General features: G+C 43.9%; 1 long non-coding RNA gene across 1 annotated transcript; it reads right to left on the bottom strand.

Annotated features, from left to right (window-relative positions):
* Positions 1-1,596: 1,596 nt before the first annotated feature.
* On the bottom strand, positions 1,597-4,653 carry LOC140616474 (uncharacterized). The gene is made up of 3 exons (XR_012016944.1): positions 4,579-4,653; positions 4,292-4,362; positions 1,597-3,168 (listed from the first exon to the last, which is right to left on the bottom strand). It is a non-coding gene; the product is annotated as an uncharacterized lncRNA (long non-coding RNA).
* Between the last annotated feature and the right edge of the window lie 13,029 nt (positions 4,654-17,682).

Here is a 17,682-nt window from a genome sequence, read left to right as displayed (position 1 = left end):
GTGAGCTAATCAAGTTCTTTATTGATTGAGCAGGGGTTTCTGTTACTTGCAGCTAAAAGCATTCTAATACACCAAGTTTCTAGTCAGGAGATGAGTCTAGGTCATTTGTTAAAGACACAGCGCACACTCGATCTGCTGTTGAGCCCCACCATCAGTACTCCAAATTAATCTACAGAGCTTCTTAAACCAACAGCATTTTCACTCACGCCTGCCATATTTAGCCATGTGTGTCTGACATTAAGCGACAGTAATTAGAAGACGTATTTTTTTAAGATTTTATTTATTTGAGAGAGAGAGTGCCTGCACAAGCTGGGGGGAGGGGCAGAGGGGGTAGGAGGAGCAGACTCCCCAGTGAGCAGGGAGCCAGATGCGGGGCTTGATTTCAGGACACTGAGATCATGACTTGGGCAAAGGCAGACTCTTAACCGACTGAGGCACCCGGGTGCCCCTAGGGGAAGTATTCTCTCAGTTTGTGGATTTTGTTGGGGGGTATTCAGATTCACTCTTAATCATAACTGGTTCTATTTCCTCCAGGTGCCAAGCCTCATTTGCTACCTTAATTACTTGATCTGTGTAGTTTTCTTTGTTTTTGCAAGAAATAGTTCCTTCAGCTATGCAGAACAATGAGCTAACCAGGGAAGAAGATATTCGTCAAGTAGGGAGACCCTTTCACTCCTTGAAGCTTGTTTAGGGGCCCAGGATTCTCTATGTTAAAGATTTCTGGCGGCCACATTTATTAAACTTCCTCAAAGGAACATGTTGAGAGGATATCATATCCACCCTTCTATGGAAGACTCTCTAACCAATGATCTGTCAGCTGAAACAATAATTTCTTTTTCGCAACTGTGGTGTGCTGTCTGACTCACAGGGGTGGTAGAAAGTGAAGGAAGCCATTTTTTAAAGACTGATTCTTCACACTTGTAGATAGATGATTGATAGGCTACTAGATGGAACTTAGAAAAGAAAGGACAGATAGAGGATCTGGGGGACAGAAGAAGCTGCTAGGAGATGAATTTCATACTTCCTACAGATCTAATAGTAAAATCCAGTCCAGAAATCATTTTGAGTGCCTGCAAGTGCAAGTTTTGTTGAAAGGGTCACTGAGGCACTTTCTCTATCCTTGGGGTTTCATAGTCTAGTGAAAGATTGTATAAATAAGCAGAAAGTTACTTTTTACCATAAAACTAACTGAATAGAAGATATGAATAATTGTTCAGGACAATAGTGAAAGAGCTACCACAAAAAGATAGGTCATTAATTTTTCAAATTTTCAAATGAGCTGTGTAGATTATAATCTAGAGAAGAAAGGAAGTTGGGGCTACAATGGTCTAGGAAATTATGGAGGATATGGGAATGAATTCACTACCATTACTGTCTTAATTACTATTATATTGCTACTCTGATGATAACAGATTCTATTAACTGAGCATCTACTGTAATCTAGAGCTAAGCACTTTTCTATAGTCACTCAGTCTTCACAACAGCATTATCTGCTTTATCCCCACTTTATAATAGGGAAACTGAGAATTAGAGGCTGAGGAATTTTTAAAAACAGTTTTATTGATATATAATTCACATACCATAAAATTCACTCATTTAAAGTTTACAATTCATTGCTTTTTAGTATATTCACCACTGCTCAACCAGCCATCACCACAATCAATTTTCAAATATTTTCATCATCCTGAAAAGAAATCCTAAATCCATTAGCCCCATTTTCCCCCAAATCCCCAAACCTCTACTTACACATTTTAACTCAGGCCTGTTGGGCACTGAAGGATTTGTAAAAGATTACAACTCCAGAATTACTATAATATTATTTAGCTCCCCAAGCCTTACCAACTTTGAGACTGATCTGACAAAATGGGTAAGTAGATGGTTTAGTTTAAACATGAGGATGAATTGCTGGATGAATTCTTAGCCGCATCTTGTCTGTTGTGCTGAGTTTTCATATGTATTGACTGGGATAAGAAGCTCTACACTTGTGCTTATAGGCCATTTCTCTCTTCTCTGTTTATGTGCTGCCCAAGGCTGGGACTCTTGCAGATTTCAAATAAAATTTCCTTTGCAGTTTGGGCTGAGAGTGGAGAGCAGAGAGCGCTGATTCACAGATGACTAAACAAATAACGTTTAACATCCTTGGCCTCACCTTCAAACTGGGAGATTGGTTACTAAACAGAATGCTTTGCTGAAGCAAAAGCTCCGTCTCTTCCCCTTTCATCAGTCAGTGGGTTAGCCAAGTTGGAAATTGGTATGTGTTCCTGTTATAGAACTCCCAACAGATCCCTCTGTATTGAGAACCAGTCGGCAAGACTTAAACCCTAATGTCTAAATATAAAAACTTGGTGAATTTGAGATGTGGAATCCAAAACTGAATGTTAAAAGCATTCAAATTGCAAACACTAGGATCCCAAAGCATAAAGCAAGGATCTGAAATTTTCTGATACCTTCTTTTAAGTAAACAAGGACAGGAAGTTGGAGAAGAAATGGGCCCGTCCAGACTGTCCTCAGTCCTGAGATTCAGAGAATATTAAGTAACTTGTCTAAAATCACTCAGCTGTTCAGTTGAAGAAGAGCTGAGCTTTAAATCCAAGCCTCCCTGATTCCAAAGGGCATTTTCTTTCCACTATACCAAGACGTGAAGAGCAAGTAGAGTCATGGAGGAGAACCAAAGAGCCAAGAGACTGAGTGATAAACAAAACATACTCAGAGTATCCTAGTGGGGGGTGGAAATTGCTTCTTCCCACCAGCAGGAAAGGTGGTCTCAATATCTAGAGGCAGTTCTGAAGGCTGGTAGCAAGAGCTCCTTCCCTTTGGTTTGCTCATTCTCTCAGGGCTTCTGTTTGTTCTGGGAGATGCCACCTGAGTGCTGGGTGGGGGGAACGGGGCTTGAAACAGTAATATCTCTAATCTCCAACAGGCTACCAAGCTTGCAGCATATTTATTTTTTGATGTTTTAAACTTGATGGAACAAACCATGGCCCTCACAGAAATTCCTACTTACAGGTAACAGTGCCAGCAGTGTGCCATCTTTTTATCTTTCATGCCAGGCAGGAGAGGAGCAAAGAGGAACACGTTCAGATGCATGGGTGGGAGGCCATGAGCCTCCCTCTAGACGCAGCCCATAGAGAATCAGCCCCATCTCTCCTCTGGGCTTTCGCTAAGAGCCTATGGAGAAGAATGCGATCATGTCTGAAAAGTGAACTGAATTTGCAGCAAGAAGCTGAATAACTCCAAGACCTACAAGTGCCATTATCTGGCTCCCATTTCTAGTCCTGATTCAAGGACCAGATTGAGTTTATCTTTTAAAAGAACTGGTCAGCTCTTGAATCAAAGAGCCAAGCCCTCTTATTTTCCTCTTCTGGGTTTTTGAATAGTGGTGAGAGCCCCCAGTGCCATGGTAACGGAGCTGTGGAAAACCTAAACCAGAAAATGGGATGGGAATGACCCCAGGGGGGTGGCAAGCCTCTGAGAGATAAGGGAGTCATCCTTGTGAAGGCAGGTGGGAAGCTGGTCCTTTGCTCCATTGTGATGTCGCTCACTCCCACTAAGATCGCGGCGGGTGGCATAACAGGGAGGCCAAACCTGCAGTGCTCAGACTGAATGCCAGCTCTGATACTTACCAGCTGTGTGACATTTGACAGGCTGATTAACCTCTCTGAGCCTACGTCATGGGACTGATGTATGGATGATATCAGAGGATGAGTGATTATAAGTGCTTGGCCCATATTAGATGCTGAACAAATAGAAGTCATTGTGGCTTATTTTAAGCATGGGCTTCTTATCTCTCACCCCAAGTTCTCTCTGATGATATGGTTTGTCTATCTGAAAGAGGTATGAGGGCCCCTGGTTAGCACAGTCAATTAAGCATGCGACTCTCAGTTTTGGCTCAGGTTGTGATCTCAGGGTTGGGAAACTGATTTCCCACATCAGACTCTGTGCTCAGTGGAGAGTCTGCTTGGGATTCTCTCTTTCCCTCTCCCTTTGCGCCTCCTGCCCATGCTCTCTCTCTCTCTTTCTTTTTTAAAATTTTATTTATTTATTTGACAGAGAGAGAGAGCACACAAGTGGGGATTGGGCAGAGGGAGAGGGAGAAGAAGGCTCCCTGCTGAGCAGGGAACTCAACATGGGGCTTGATCCCAGGATCCTGAGATCAGGACCTGAGCCCAAGGCAGACACTTAATCGACTGAGCCACCCAGGCGACCTCTCTCTTTATCTAAAATGAACAAATCTTTAAAAAAAAAATGAAAGAGATATGGGTGAGAACAAACTCCCATATCATAGGCTTACTTTGATCTGGGAGGACCCAGGGAAAACTAGCTGGTATTTTTCTTATATATGAAGCTGTTCCTGTTCCAGACCTGATGAGAATGGAAGAAAAGAAAATTTGTAGACAGAGAGTCAGAAATGGAAAAACCCAGATTTCTACAGCCCCAACTTACAGACAGACCCTGGGCCAGGCATTTCCTTTCACTGACTTTAGACTTCTGCTATTACATGGGTTCCAAAAGATAGCAAGCTCTTTTGAAAAAACACATATTAGGGTTTGGACGAGGTTACCCTCCTCTGTAAAATACCTTTCTACTCAGCTCCTTGTGGACTGACACCCTGCTGCCAGAGTCTTCTCCCCTGCATTGGGATTTTGTCTGTTGGGCCAAATGCAATCACTGAATGAATCACTGAATACATCACAGCTCTGGGGTGGGGGAAGGACCAGACTTGTATAGGGGGAGGAGAGACAATAACTGAAAAGCCAAAGCTACAAGGCCCGAGTGCATCCTCTACCTTTAGCATTTCCCTAGAGCTGGCCCATTGGCCACCTAGCAATGGAGCCCTGGTGTATTTATCAGTCCAGACCACAGAGGGACTCAGGAACTCCCTGTCACTCCATCTCACTGGGTGGAAGGTCACTTGGGAAGGTCACTGCACCTCACTGGGTCCCCAACTCCACTTCTGTGAAATGAAAGCATTGGCCGGCTTCAAGTCTGGAACTCTGATGGTGTGCTTATATGGGAGGATGCTCATATGGGGTTCCCAGTGGGGAGAAGGGTGAGGGGGGTTGGTTAGCAGCCAGGAGCTCTGTGATGAAGCCTTTAGCCCCATTCCTTCTACTGCTCACAGCTTGCTCAGGGGGAAAGGCAGAGGTCACTGGTGAACCATCTTGCAAGCCCTGGATTGCAAAGGCTGACTGGAGAGAGAGGAATTCTACAGGAAGTGGGTGGTAGTGCATTGAAGGAAGCCCCTCTCCCTTTCTTATCTAATGTTATTTTATTTTTTCAATAAATATTTATTGAGCACCTATGGCATATTGGGTCATTGTTCACATCAGTGTACAAATACACAAAGATCCATGTCTTTGCAAAGCATATGGTCTAGTGCGGGAGATAGATGGTAAAAATGAGTGTAGAAAACACTAATTTACGATGTCTTCTTGGTGATAAGGACCATGGGAGACAGAATGAGGGTGGTCATGGTGGGGTTTTGATGGGGGTGTGGTTAAAATGAAAATAAGTGACTTTCAAACAAAGATTAGAAGGACCTTGGCTGGCCAAGGGGAGAACATTTAGAATGCAACTACATATTAATATTCACAAAATGCCCTTTAATGATGCTATTCATTAGTGCTACTTGTTTATTAATAATTAATAAATGAGCCATCATCTGTTCATTCCCTTTTTTCCTCTTTCGCAGAGGCTTGTGCACGCTTTGTGTTTCCTCGGCTGTCCAACTTTTCTCTTTGTCTCCCTCTTCTTAGGGATGCTCCTGTTTCTTCCCTCATTTCTTCCCCGTCACCTGGGATTTTTCCACCGTGGTTCCCGCTCCTGCCGCGTCCCTCCCCCCACCCCGCCCCCCTTCCCCCGCGGGCTCCCCGCGACCCCGCTCTGCTCCAGCTCCCCCGCCAGCCTGTCAGTTTCAGTCCGCTGCTGCCCGCAAACAGAGTGGAACAGCCGGGCGGGGAGAGAGAGACGCGAGGCAGGAAAACCCTCCAGCCGAGCCGCCGCCAGGGCGCATTGCGGGTGCACCCTCCCCTTCCCCCTCCCCCTGCCCCAGGCTTGGGGGGGCCTTCCGCTCAGCTCTCCTTCTCAAAGTGATTAGGGCGCTGGGGACAACCCCAGGACGAGGCAGCCCCCACCCCCCCCAAGCTCGCATCCCCTTTCAGATGCAGCAGGCCAGCGCGAGGAAAGACACCCCAACTGCAAGCCTCTGCCTCCTCACATTCAGAGTCAGGATGATGATGATGTTCATCATCATATCGGCTCAGTGTTCTTGTGAAAGTTGAATTAAAAAAAAAAAAGTATGCGACAGTGCTTTGGTAAATGTCACACTGAAACTCAAGATAACATTCCGGATGCAGGGCAGGTGTGTGTGAGGGGGGTGGGGGTGGGGGGCGGGGGTTGTGCTGGGTTCTGAGCGGGCTAGCAGTGAACTGACCCGCTCTTGGCCGGCGGGAGCCTGCGTTTCCCTCTGGGGGAGAGAGAAAGAGAGGTGTGCCACTGGCTGTGACAGAGTGCAGACAGGGATGAAGCCCACCACAGAGCTCTATTCTGGCCTGAGGATTAGGAACCACCCTTCTTTGTATTGGCCTGGAGTGATCTAAATGTAACTGTGGTTGGAACGCGGTAAGGTTCCAGTGATGATCAGACTGAGGAGGGGCAATGCAAGGACGAGCGTCCATGTGCGATGGGGCTTCCGTTCCCCCTAAGGAACTTGGTGGCCTGACATGCCAGGGAGCACAGAGGATGCTGGGCCCAGCAGGATGCAGGTAAAAGGGCGGAGGATGTGGTTAAGAGGCTCCCGGAGAAGCCCTCTCCCGCCTGTGGGACAGCTCCTCACTGATGCTCCGTCCAGACACTGCTGATCCTTCAGAACCCTTGGTGAAGGGACGCCTGGGTGGCTCAGCGGTTTAGTGCCTGCCTTCCGCCCAGGTCGTGATCCTGGAGTCCTGGGATCGAGCCCCACATCCCACATCGGGCTCCCTGCATGGAGCCTGCTTCTCCCTCTGCCTGTGTCTCTGCCTCTCTCTGTGTGTCTCTCATGAATAAAAAAAAAAAAAAATCTTATAGGCATGGTAATAAGCTAGGAAGCTATTAAAAAAAAAAAAAAGAACCCTTGGTGAAGAGGGCATAGTTTTACATTCTGTTGAGACAACGATCTTATGCACGCATATTTGTCATTGTATTTGGTTCTGGATTGCCTACTTGTGCTTTGTACCCATTTTCCATTGCTTATTTGTATACTGTTTTGTGGGGATTTTTGCTTTTTTTTTTAATTTGTTGGGGCACTTAATATATTATGCGCAATACTCCCTTTCTGGCTTGCTGCCAGTAGTTTTTCCAGTTTGTGTTTTAATTTGTTTATAGTATTTTTGACACCTTTTTGGGGTTTAGTTGGTGTATAATAAACTGCACATATTTAAAGTGTTCAATTTTATGAGTTTGGAAACGTGTACATCAGTGAAACCATCATCACGATCAGATTAACATGCATTTTTATCACCCTCCAAAGGGTCCTCCAGGCAGTGGTAATCCACGCCTTTTTTTCTGCCCTTATCCCCAGGCAACCACTCCATCTCCTTTCTGCCACTATAAATTAGTTTACATTTTCTAGAATGTTACATAAATGGCAATATACAGTTTGTGCTCCTTTTTGATCTGGCTTCTTGCACACAGCATAATGATTTGAAGATTCATCCATGTTGTTACATGTATCAATAGCATGTTCTTTGTTACTGAGTGGAACCACTGCATGGATATACCACAGTTTGTGTATCCATTTACCTGTTGATGGACATTTGGGTTGTTGCCAGTTTGTGGCTATTAAAATTTTAGCCCCTGTGAATATGTGTATGTCTTTGCATGTCAAGTAGGATTTCGACAGCTACAGATGCAAACATATTTAAGACAGAGGGAGTACATAGCCGCAGAGAAGTAAAGACAGAACATGGACAGGGAATGGTGTTGTAGCAGTCTGGGGTAGGTGGAATCCAAGATACTCGCTCAGAGGGCAAGGGGAGAACAGAGAGCAGGTTAGAGTTGAATCCCAGAGGGTTTTGGAGTTTCTGGTTTGGGTTTGTTTTATTCTATACACAAAGGGGAGCCACGGCAAGTTTTTTTCTAAGGCAGGAAAAATACAATTAGAATTTCAACTCTTTTCAGATGAACATCCCCTCAATTCATATTTTGCTGAATAGTGAAGCCAAATGGTCAGTTTGCTTTTAATGTTAGCATTGGGAAGCAATTACTTAAGCAGAAGCTTGGAGCTAGCCAGTGGCAGAGCCCTAGGGTCTTGGGGGGAAAGGATTGTCCTCTCTCTCTTATTTTTCCCACTTGTATAAGAAAATAATCATAATGAACTGTCCCTTGTCCAGGTATGCCTTTCTGTAGTGGCATGTATGTATTCCAAAAACAGCTCATAAGATGTAAAAATGGATTTCTGGCCAATAAATTCTAATTTCTCATTTATTTCCATTGAAAAAATTGGTTACATGTTACTGTAGAAAAGTGTCATCTTACAAAAATCATCCTTATAAAATGAATTAGTTAGGGTCCCAACAGGAAAAAGGCAGCAACTCAGAATGGGATAACTCAAAGGGACTTTTTTAAAAAAAGAACTCTTTACAAAGGCATGGAACTTTGGGGGCCACAAGAGATAAGTGTGTGTGATAGTCAGAAAGAACAAGTGGAAAGAGTGTTTGTCATTGGGACCGTGATGGAGACTCATGTAGTAAGCCTCCCTTTGTTGAGGTAGAGATAACAAAACACACACACACACACACACACACCTTGCTCACACTCTCATCTTTGTTAGTGGCCAAACCCAAGTAGAAGTTGGAGATCATGGGATGTTGCCCTTTGATGTGGCCCATATGAGCTGAAAGTAGGCTGGAGAAGGATAAGAATACCATTGGGAGGTGTGTGAAATCAGCTTCTATTACCTTTGCCTCAGGTACCCCCTTCTCCTCCTGATCCACTCTCCATCCTTCACTGTTCTGTGCCTCAGGGTCACCTTCACCCTCTGGCTTCTGGTTAGATCTGACCAAGAGGAGGTACCATAGAGAGTGGTGTAGTATTTGCTCCCCTGCTCTCTGCTCGCTGTATTGCTGCAGGCTGGCTGTGCCCTGTACCAAAGGATGCAGCTGCTATTAGGGAGCATCTCCCTATACAGTTACTTTTCCCCAGGGTCTGGCAGCCAATACTTCCCACTGGCCCTATGGGTTCAGGAATGAAAACGGGTCTCTGATATTTAGTCCTGGGGTACAACATCATCCCTGGTTAGTTTGATCTAATCCGACCAGCTTCTTTATGAATAGTTTCTTCCTATCTCTCCTCTTTAACATCCTTGGGTCGCTATCCATTTCCTGCCAAGATTCCAACTGACCAAAGTCAAATACAAGAAAAAATTCACTTGGCTCTCCTGATTCACCAAATGATTCCCTGTACCTAGGCAGACTAACATAGCTCCTGGGACAGTTGGCCCATCCTACGGCATCTCCTGGCCGCTGGAGGCCTTGTGTTTCCCTGCAGATTGTTTTGGAACCTCAGGAGTGCTCTCCTACTTCTGCCTCCTACATGTGACTGCTCCATCTTGCCTGATCACTTTTAGGAAGCCTTTGCTTCAGGCCTGCTGCTCCCACACCCACCCTATGCAAGGAAGCATAGGGATGGGATATCTCAGTTTTTCTCTGCTTTATGTTCATAGCCTCTTCCAACCCATTCCAACTTGTGTTGTGCAGAACCGAGATCTTTCTTCGCAAGACAAGGGAAACCAGGCCATACCTTATTTTTTTGCTGGCATCTCTATTGTTAATATAATTAAAGTGAGGACTAAGATATAATTGTTCATTTTTCTCTCCCAAAACTCTCATGTTAAGTGGATACCTCTATTTGAAATCTTTTTTTTTTTTTTTTTTTTTTAGTTTCAGAGGTAGAATTTAGTGACTCGTCACTTACATAGAACACTCAGTGCTCGTTCCATCAAGTGCCCTCCTTAATGCTCATCACTCAATTACCCCATCTCCCCCACCCACCTTCCTTCCAGCAACCCTCAGTGTGTTTCCTATGATTAAGAATCTTTTATGGTTTGTCTCCCTCTCTGTTTTTGTCTTATTTTTCCTTCCCTTCCCCTGTGTTCATCTGTTTTGTTTCTTAAATTCTACATATGAGTGAAATCATATGATATTTGTCTTTTTCTGACTCAGGCCATACTTTTGAGTGAGACTTGCTATTACAGTTTCTCCTATCAGTGAGCAGCTGATAGGAACAGAAATTGCATTATGACTATGTTGACTAAAGATCTTAAAATAGGAATAGCAGGCTAGTGGTTTCATACCTGTTCTAATTTATCTTTTTTGACACGTGGCTCTGTCTCATTCCTTGTCCATTTTTCTTAATTAGACTGCTGGTACGTTCCTTACTGTAGAATTTTTGTTCTCCCCAGAGTCTATCATCTCGTTCCCCTCTCCGCCCTGTCCAGAGTCTTCTTGTCATTCCTTGTCTGGGAGAGGTATGTCTACTCAGGCTTCTGGTAGAGTTGCACAACAGAAGAGTTTCTCTTCTGACTCCTGGTTTTCTTCCAGTTGATGGAGGGGTTAGGAAAGGCCAGGTATCACTTCATTATTAGTGAGTTCATAGTCCTTATGAAGCCAGGCACTTGGGTTATGCACAAAATACAAACAAACAATAATAAAATAACAAAATAAATATTTACAATATTAATAAACAATAATAAACAATAAACAATAATAAAATGATAAAGATATTTGAAAATGAAAATAAATGGAAATTAGGAGTAAGTTTATTTTTTCACAAATATCTACTGAATATATACTATGTGCCAGGCATTGTTCTGGTTACCAGGGAATGGATTGGGCCCATGGACTATTTCCAGCCTAATAATACTAGTATTAGGCTAGTATCGATAGGTATAATTAGGTGTTAGTGACTTATTAATTCATTAGCAAATCCCTAGATAAATAATTAACTTAGGGACTATTTAGAACATACAGTGCTATTATGGATTTATTGGGTTTCGTAAGGTTAACTGAGGAATGTGGTTTACTGATGCGGTTTACTTAGAACCTTGTCACACATCACACCTGTAAGATAGCATGTTAACAGGCAATGTGTATCACGTATTGTGGTTAAGAAGACAAGCCTGGCAGTATGAAAATCTGGGTCTGCTTCCCATTATTTGTGTGATAATGGCACTCTGCCTTAGTTCTATTCCTTGTCCAATGGGAATGACTGGAGTATCTACCTCAGATAGATGCTTTCTGAATGGTGACTGTTTACATACACAGCCCTTATGACCTGTACAGTCTCCTTGAATTAGAGTTGTTTTTGTACACTTTGTGTCTCTTCTATCTGATTGCGTGTAAGTTGTCTTAATTCACTCAGGCTGCTCTAATAGAATACCACCAACTGGGTGGATTATTCAGAAGAGAAATTTATCATTCACAGTTTTAGAGTCTGGGAAGTTTTTTTTTTTTTTTTTTTTATTTATTTATGATAGTCACAGAGAGAGAGAGAGAGAGAGGCAGAGACACAGGCAGAGGGAGAAGCAGGCTCCATGCACCGGGAGCCCGATGTGGGATTCGATCCCGGGTCTCCAGGATCGCGCCCTGGGCCAAAGGCAGGCGCCAAACCGCTGCGCCACCCAGGGATCCCGAGTCTGGGAAGTTTAAGATCAAGGTGCCAGCTGATTCAATGTCTGCTGAGATTCTGCTTTGTGGTTCATAGATGACTGTCTTCTCATTGTGTCCTCACATGGTAGGAGGGGCGAGGGAGCTCTGAGGGGTCTTTTTGATGAGGGTACTAATCCCAATCATGAGGCTCCACCTTCATGACCTTCTCACCTCTCAAAAGCCTCATCCCTTAATGCCATCACATTTGGAAGACACAAACATTCAGTCCATAACATACCTTTAGGGCATCCCCATATTTCTTTTTTTTTTTTTTTTAATTTTTATTTATTTATGATAGTCACACACAGAGAGAGAGAGGCAGAGACACATGCAGAGGGAGAAGCAGGCTCCATGCACCGGGAGCCCGACGTGGGATTCGATCCCGGGTCTCCAGGATCGCGCCCTGGGCCAAAGGCAGGCGCCAAACCGCTGCGCCACTCAGGGATCCCCCCATATTTCTCATGATGCCTAACTTAGATGTTTGACTGGTGATTACTGACAAATGGAAAACAGTTGCTGAACCCTTACTGCATGCTTACTGCATGTTAAATTGGCACTGTTCTGACCTTTTTTTTTTTTTTTTTTTTTTTAAGATTTAACTTGTTTATTTGACAGAGAGAGAGAGAGAGACAGCATGGCAGACAGAGGGGGAGGGAGAAGCAGGCTTTTCGATGAGCAGAGAGCCCGACTCAGGTTGGATCCCAGAACCCTGAGATCATGATCTGAGCCAAAGGCAGATGCTTAACCAGCTGAGTCACCCAGGCGCCCCATGTTCTGATCCTTGATGTAAGGACAGCCCTATGAAGTAGGAACTGCTAGTATCCCAGTTTTACAGTGAAGAGAACAGAGTACAGGGGATGTTAAGATTATCACGATAGTAAGAAGCAGAGTAAGGATTTGAACCCACAGGTTGCACTAAAATGTCTCCCAGAGATGTGTTTGATGGGGCCCTGTATTGAGACAATAACTGTAGGGATATAGGGATGGATAGAGGTAGCCACACAGGCCCTCACGTTCTGCATGCTGCGGAATGATACAGCTTCCTTATGTCTCTGTCTGCTTCCTTATTTGTCTTAATTTGGTTCCAAGGCCTGTTCCATGTCTGGCAACTGCATTTGAAGAAGTTGCTACTGACAACTTAGAGTAGATTTGCTTATTCTTTTTCCTCCAGTCAGGCATATTTACCTGGACTTCTCCTAGTCTCTTTTATGCTTTTGCAAAATTCAGGGCTTAGATTTTGAGTGAACCGAACTAACCGAATGTGCGCTCATGATTTTTTAAGTTCTTGTCAACTTCTGCTCCAATCCTGGAAGGTCTGCCAACTCAAGAGGTAGTGGTCTAGGACTCTAGCTGGGAGCTCAGATATTTGGCCTTCGTTGTGACTCTGCTTTTCATCAGCTGAGGGTCAGACACAAGGAATTCATCTTCTTTGAGCTCCACTATCTAGTTGTAGAATAGAAAGGCTTTTTCCGGCTTGATGTTTCTGCCGGCGTGCAGTGTCCGCCTATCTGGCTGACTGTATTCCCCAAACATTTATTTGAAGGTTGTAAGCACAGCTAAGTAGGAGTGAGAGATGATTTTTCATATTCCATAAGGAACTTGTCTGGTGGTCTTGGAGAATTGATACATTGAAAAAGGGATAGTCAGGCATCAGAACAAGCTGAAGTGTCAGCTAAGAATGCAGATTCCTGGGCCCCTCCTTCAACATATTGAATTAGGCTCTCTGGTTCTTATGCACAATAAGGTGGAGGATTCTTGCTGTGTTGTATTTGGATGCTGGTGGTGACAGAGCACAGATGGAATGCCCAGCAAGAGGTAACTGCCCCACAGAGGATGGCATTCGTCCCTGTGCCACCTTCATGCTTTTTGCCATAACTATGTGAGACTGCTCTATCATTTAGTTTATAGTGTTCTTTAAATCCATTTATTTAATGATCTGAATTATACCCCTCAAATGAAAAATTTATGCCCTAAGAGTAGATAGTAAACAGATACTTCTTGTCACAATGGAAGGCAACTGTAAAGGGAACAGAATGGAAACAAAGTTATGCAATGCCAGCTAGACACTGCTTTGAGTCCACATTTTCCCAGTTAAAATGGGAAATTAGCAAGTGTTTGAGAGATGGGAGCTTGTGCTCAGAGAGAGGAAGCATGGTTACGGAGTGGAGGTCAGTCTGATGTTGGTGATGCAAAACCCTTGAATGTTGATCAAGAAGAGAGCTTTTCAAATGTATTTTCTTGACCTTTCTTCAGAAAGCATTTTATAGAAACATCAGTGTGTAAAATAGATTAAAAACAACAAGAAGAAAATAAAACCCACAACAGGATAAAAACCAGGATAGTGGATCCATTCCCTACTTTGTCAGAGCCCAAAAGCAATCAGACTGCAGCTTGATAAGCACTGGCTTCAGGCAATGGGGAGATTTGGGGGATGTGGTAAACCAGAGTTTGATGACTTGGGTACAATGACAGGACCCTGCAGTCTCAATGACAATTGAGAAGTATAAGGGGTAATAGGCAAGAGTGAACTATCAGAAGAAATTAGCCAGACTTGGGGTAGGAGGAGGGTTATGAGATTTCTGACCTCAGAATTAGGCTATTTTATGCTATTTTATTTTACTGGTTTCTTTAGATCTACAGAGGCAACAGGGCAATGTTCTCTTAGTCTAGAGCAAAAGCTGGACTTGTCCTTTTGTTCAGGAGGGACAAGGAAATCTAGACATGGTGGTTAAGAAAGCTGGATATATATTTTAGATTATTTGTTAAGGAAAAGGTTCTTGGAATTTGGGATTACTTGAGGCCTGGCTCCTGTCCCTGTCACTCTGGCGAATCAGGAAATCATTGAAGCCTAGAAAGAAACATCATGTGATCATCCTAAATGCTTTTACGGAATCTTTTATGATATCTTATTGAAAACCCTTTTTACTCTGGAAAAAAGTCTAGGGTGAATCAGTGTGTTCAGTTTTGGAGAAAAACCAGAGTTAGATTTATGATTCTGTTTATTTATTCATGAGAGACACACAGAGAGAGGCAGAGACATAGGCAGAAGGAGAAGCAGGTTCCTCACAGGGAGCCTGATGAGGGACTCCATCCCAGGACCTGGGATCGCCCCCTGAGCCGAAGGCAGACTCTCAACCACTGAGCCACCCAGGCATCCCTAGAGTTAGATCTAATTGTAAATTTTAAGATGGGAAGTTTAGTCAAGATGATAGCCAAATTTAGTGGATACTGTAGGGGTTCAGAATGAGTTACCCCAAGATATGCCACTTTTGCATGTGAATTATTTTGAGTTGAAAGCAATCAAGGCCCAAAAGACTCAGGAAGAAGTTTCACCTTCCCTCTAATTGTTTAAAAGATAGAAGACTTGCTCCAAGAAGAGGGCTAGCACCATAAATAACTATATTATAATGTGAACTAGTTCTGGTAGACAGGAAGGAAACTAGCAAGGCCTATTTGACCAAAGTCCTTTCTACGTCCCACTGTTTCTGGATGGCCCAACAAACATTTGTTTACCAAACATTCACGCTTTCCATTCTTCCTGTGAATTGCCTTTCTTCCCTTTGAAGCCCCAGACCCCTACTCTCCTTCTCCTTAATTCAGGATGACATGTATACTTCATGTTGCCCAATCTCATGTCTTTGAAATCTCATGATTATGTGGATTCTCCATATTTATGAAATTAAAATTGATTTTCTCCTGTTAATCTGTCTCATGTCAACTTGATTCTTAGGCCAGCCAGAAGAACCTTGAAGAGTATAGAACCTTTTTCTTACCCAAGAATACTGTGGCATTCCACTTACATTTCTGGCCACTGGGAAGGGCTGCGAAGGACTGAGAGTTCCATCTCTTGCTGAGCTTTGCTCTTGGCAGCAGGGAACTGCCTCCTCCAAGGTTACATCCCCCTCAGGAGGCAGCCTGCATGATGACTGGCTGATGCAGGAATACAAAGGCTAGCCCCTTGGCTTCACTTTGGGATAACCCTGAAGGGGCATCCTCACTTCAGAGCCCTCTGGTGGGTTGATTCTGGTCTCAGTTGCAATCTCATCCTGGGTCAGCTCCCATCTTCCTGTATTCTTGGTGACATCATGATATGAAACCAGACAATGGAATTAAATAATATTAAGTTTCCAGGAAAGTGAAATTCTCCTGAGGAATAAGGATGCCTCCAGGCAACAAAACTGCTTGGAGCTGCAGAACCTGTCTTCCAAGCCTCCTGTATGGGGTGGCTCATCCCTGTATTCAGAGGACAAGTAATAAAGTTTGGGTGAATACAGATAACACCTGAATGTGTGTCCATAGATACACAATTCCAATATAAAAGTAGCATCTGTGTTCATCTGTGTGCAGTCTGTCCAGATCCAATTTATACTTCTCCCTGATTTGCTTAGTATCAACTGCCCTCTAGTTCTTGGCCGTCTGATCGGTGAAGAACCCCAGCTGCTTCCTCTGTCACCTCACCTCCTAACACTGCCATCTGTCTCAGCCTCCCCCGAGTGAGGGCCAGATTTTGGCAAGGCCTCTGTAACGTCTGCTGTGGTGGTAGCCACAACAGTTCCAGTGTGTGTGGGTGACCTGATACACCCATGGAAGCTTAGGTGCCCTCATGTCTGGTTTCAGAGGTAGTACCAGGTCATGAGTATAGGACTTGGTTTCCTCAGTGGCTGTCCTGAGGATGTGGATAACACAACCTGGAAGCGTAGAGGGGTTTTAATATCCATTGGATGAAGTTTGACCAAGAGACAAGAGACAGGAAGGAACCAGCAAATAAATGACTCCCCTTTTCTCCTTCTCATGGACTTTTTCAGGTGGATGACTTCATGTGGTCTTTCTGGAGACTTCCGGTGTGACTAAGCAACAGGCTCTGTTGTTTTGTGAAGTGGTAGCCAGCTCGGTGTTTGTCTCTGTTCTTTCCCCCTCTCATTTCCGCTTTCCCCCTCACCCTGGTGGCCCTGGGATTATATGACTAGTAATATGTTGGCACATAAAATTTGCTTCAGACTGCTTTCTTGAGAATCTGGGCTAAGGCAGCATCTGAGGACTTTCTTGTACATTTAAATGAATATTTTATGTTTAAGTACTGTGTTTAGCATTCAAATGTGAATAAAATACCAACATGTGAATAACAACTGAACTGAATGTGTGTGTAACAATTGAATGAGTATGTTAACATCTGAATGAATGTGGGAAAGAGCTAAACTAGGTGTGCAGAGCTTGTGGGGGTCATACATGTTAAAACTGGTGCATTAGTTATCTATTGCTGCATTACAAATCACCCCAAAATATAGCAGCTGAAAACAGCAAATATTTATTATCTGACAGCTTCTAAACTGGGTCAGGAATCTGGAAGTAGCTGAGCCAGCGATTCTGGTTCAAGGTCCCTTAAGCGGCTGCAGTCAAGTTGTCAGCTCAAGGTTCGACTGGGGGAGAATCTGTGTTCATGCTCACTCATGTCCCTATGGCAGGCTTCAGGTCCTCACCATGTGGTCCTCTCCACAGGGCTGCCTTGCAACGTGGGAGCTTGTTTCTACAGAGAGCAAGGGAAAGCTCCAAAATGAAGCCATAGACGTTTTATAACTGCATCTTGGAAGTGACATACCACCATTTCTGCCATGTTCTATTCATTAGACATTGATAAATCCAGCCCACACTCAAGGGGAGGGGATTACGCAAAAGTGCAAAAAATACCAGAGGGTGGGGATGACTGGGGGATATTTTAGAGGCTACCTATCATATTGGGTGTAATATTCCAATGTAATAATACCAACTGTCTCTGCTTAATCTTGGAGAAATCTCCGTGTCTTATCCCAGGATCCCCTTGGATTTGTTCTGGAGATTGTTCTGACAGAGCTGAATAATTCTGCTGTTTTTGTTTCCAACTCTGTGGGATCTGAAAATCCCATTTCTCCTAACTGTGGTGGTCATCACAGGTATTTTGTTCAAGTCTGGGAGAAGCATGGCATTTATGTGGGAGCAAAGGTGGACAGGCTCTCTTGGAATG

The sequence above is a fragment of the Canis lupus genome, chromosome 24 (assembly GCF_048164855.1).
Source record: "Canis lupus baileyi chromosome 24, mCanLup2.hap1, whole genome shotgun sequence".
Taxonomy (NCBI): Eukaryota; Metazoa; Chordata; class Mammalia; order Carnivora; family Canidae; genus Canis; species Canis lupus.
Note: the sequence above shows the minus strand (reverse complement) of the source record. Positions and strands in the feature narration are given on the sequence as shown.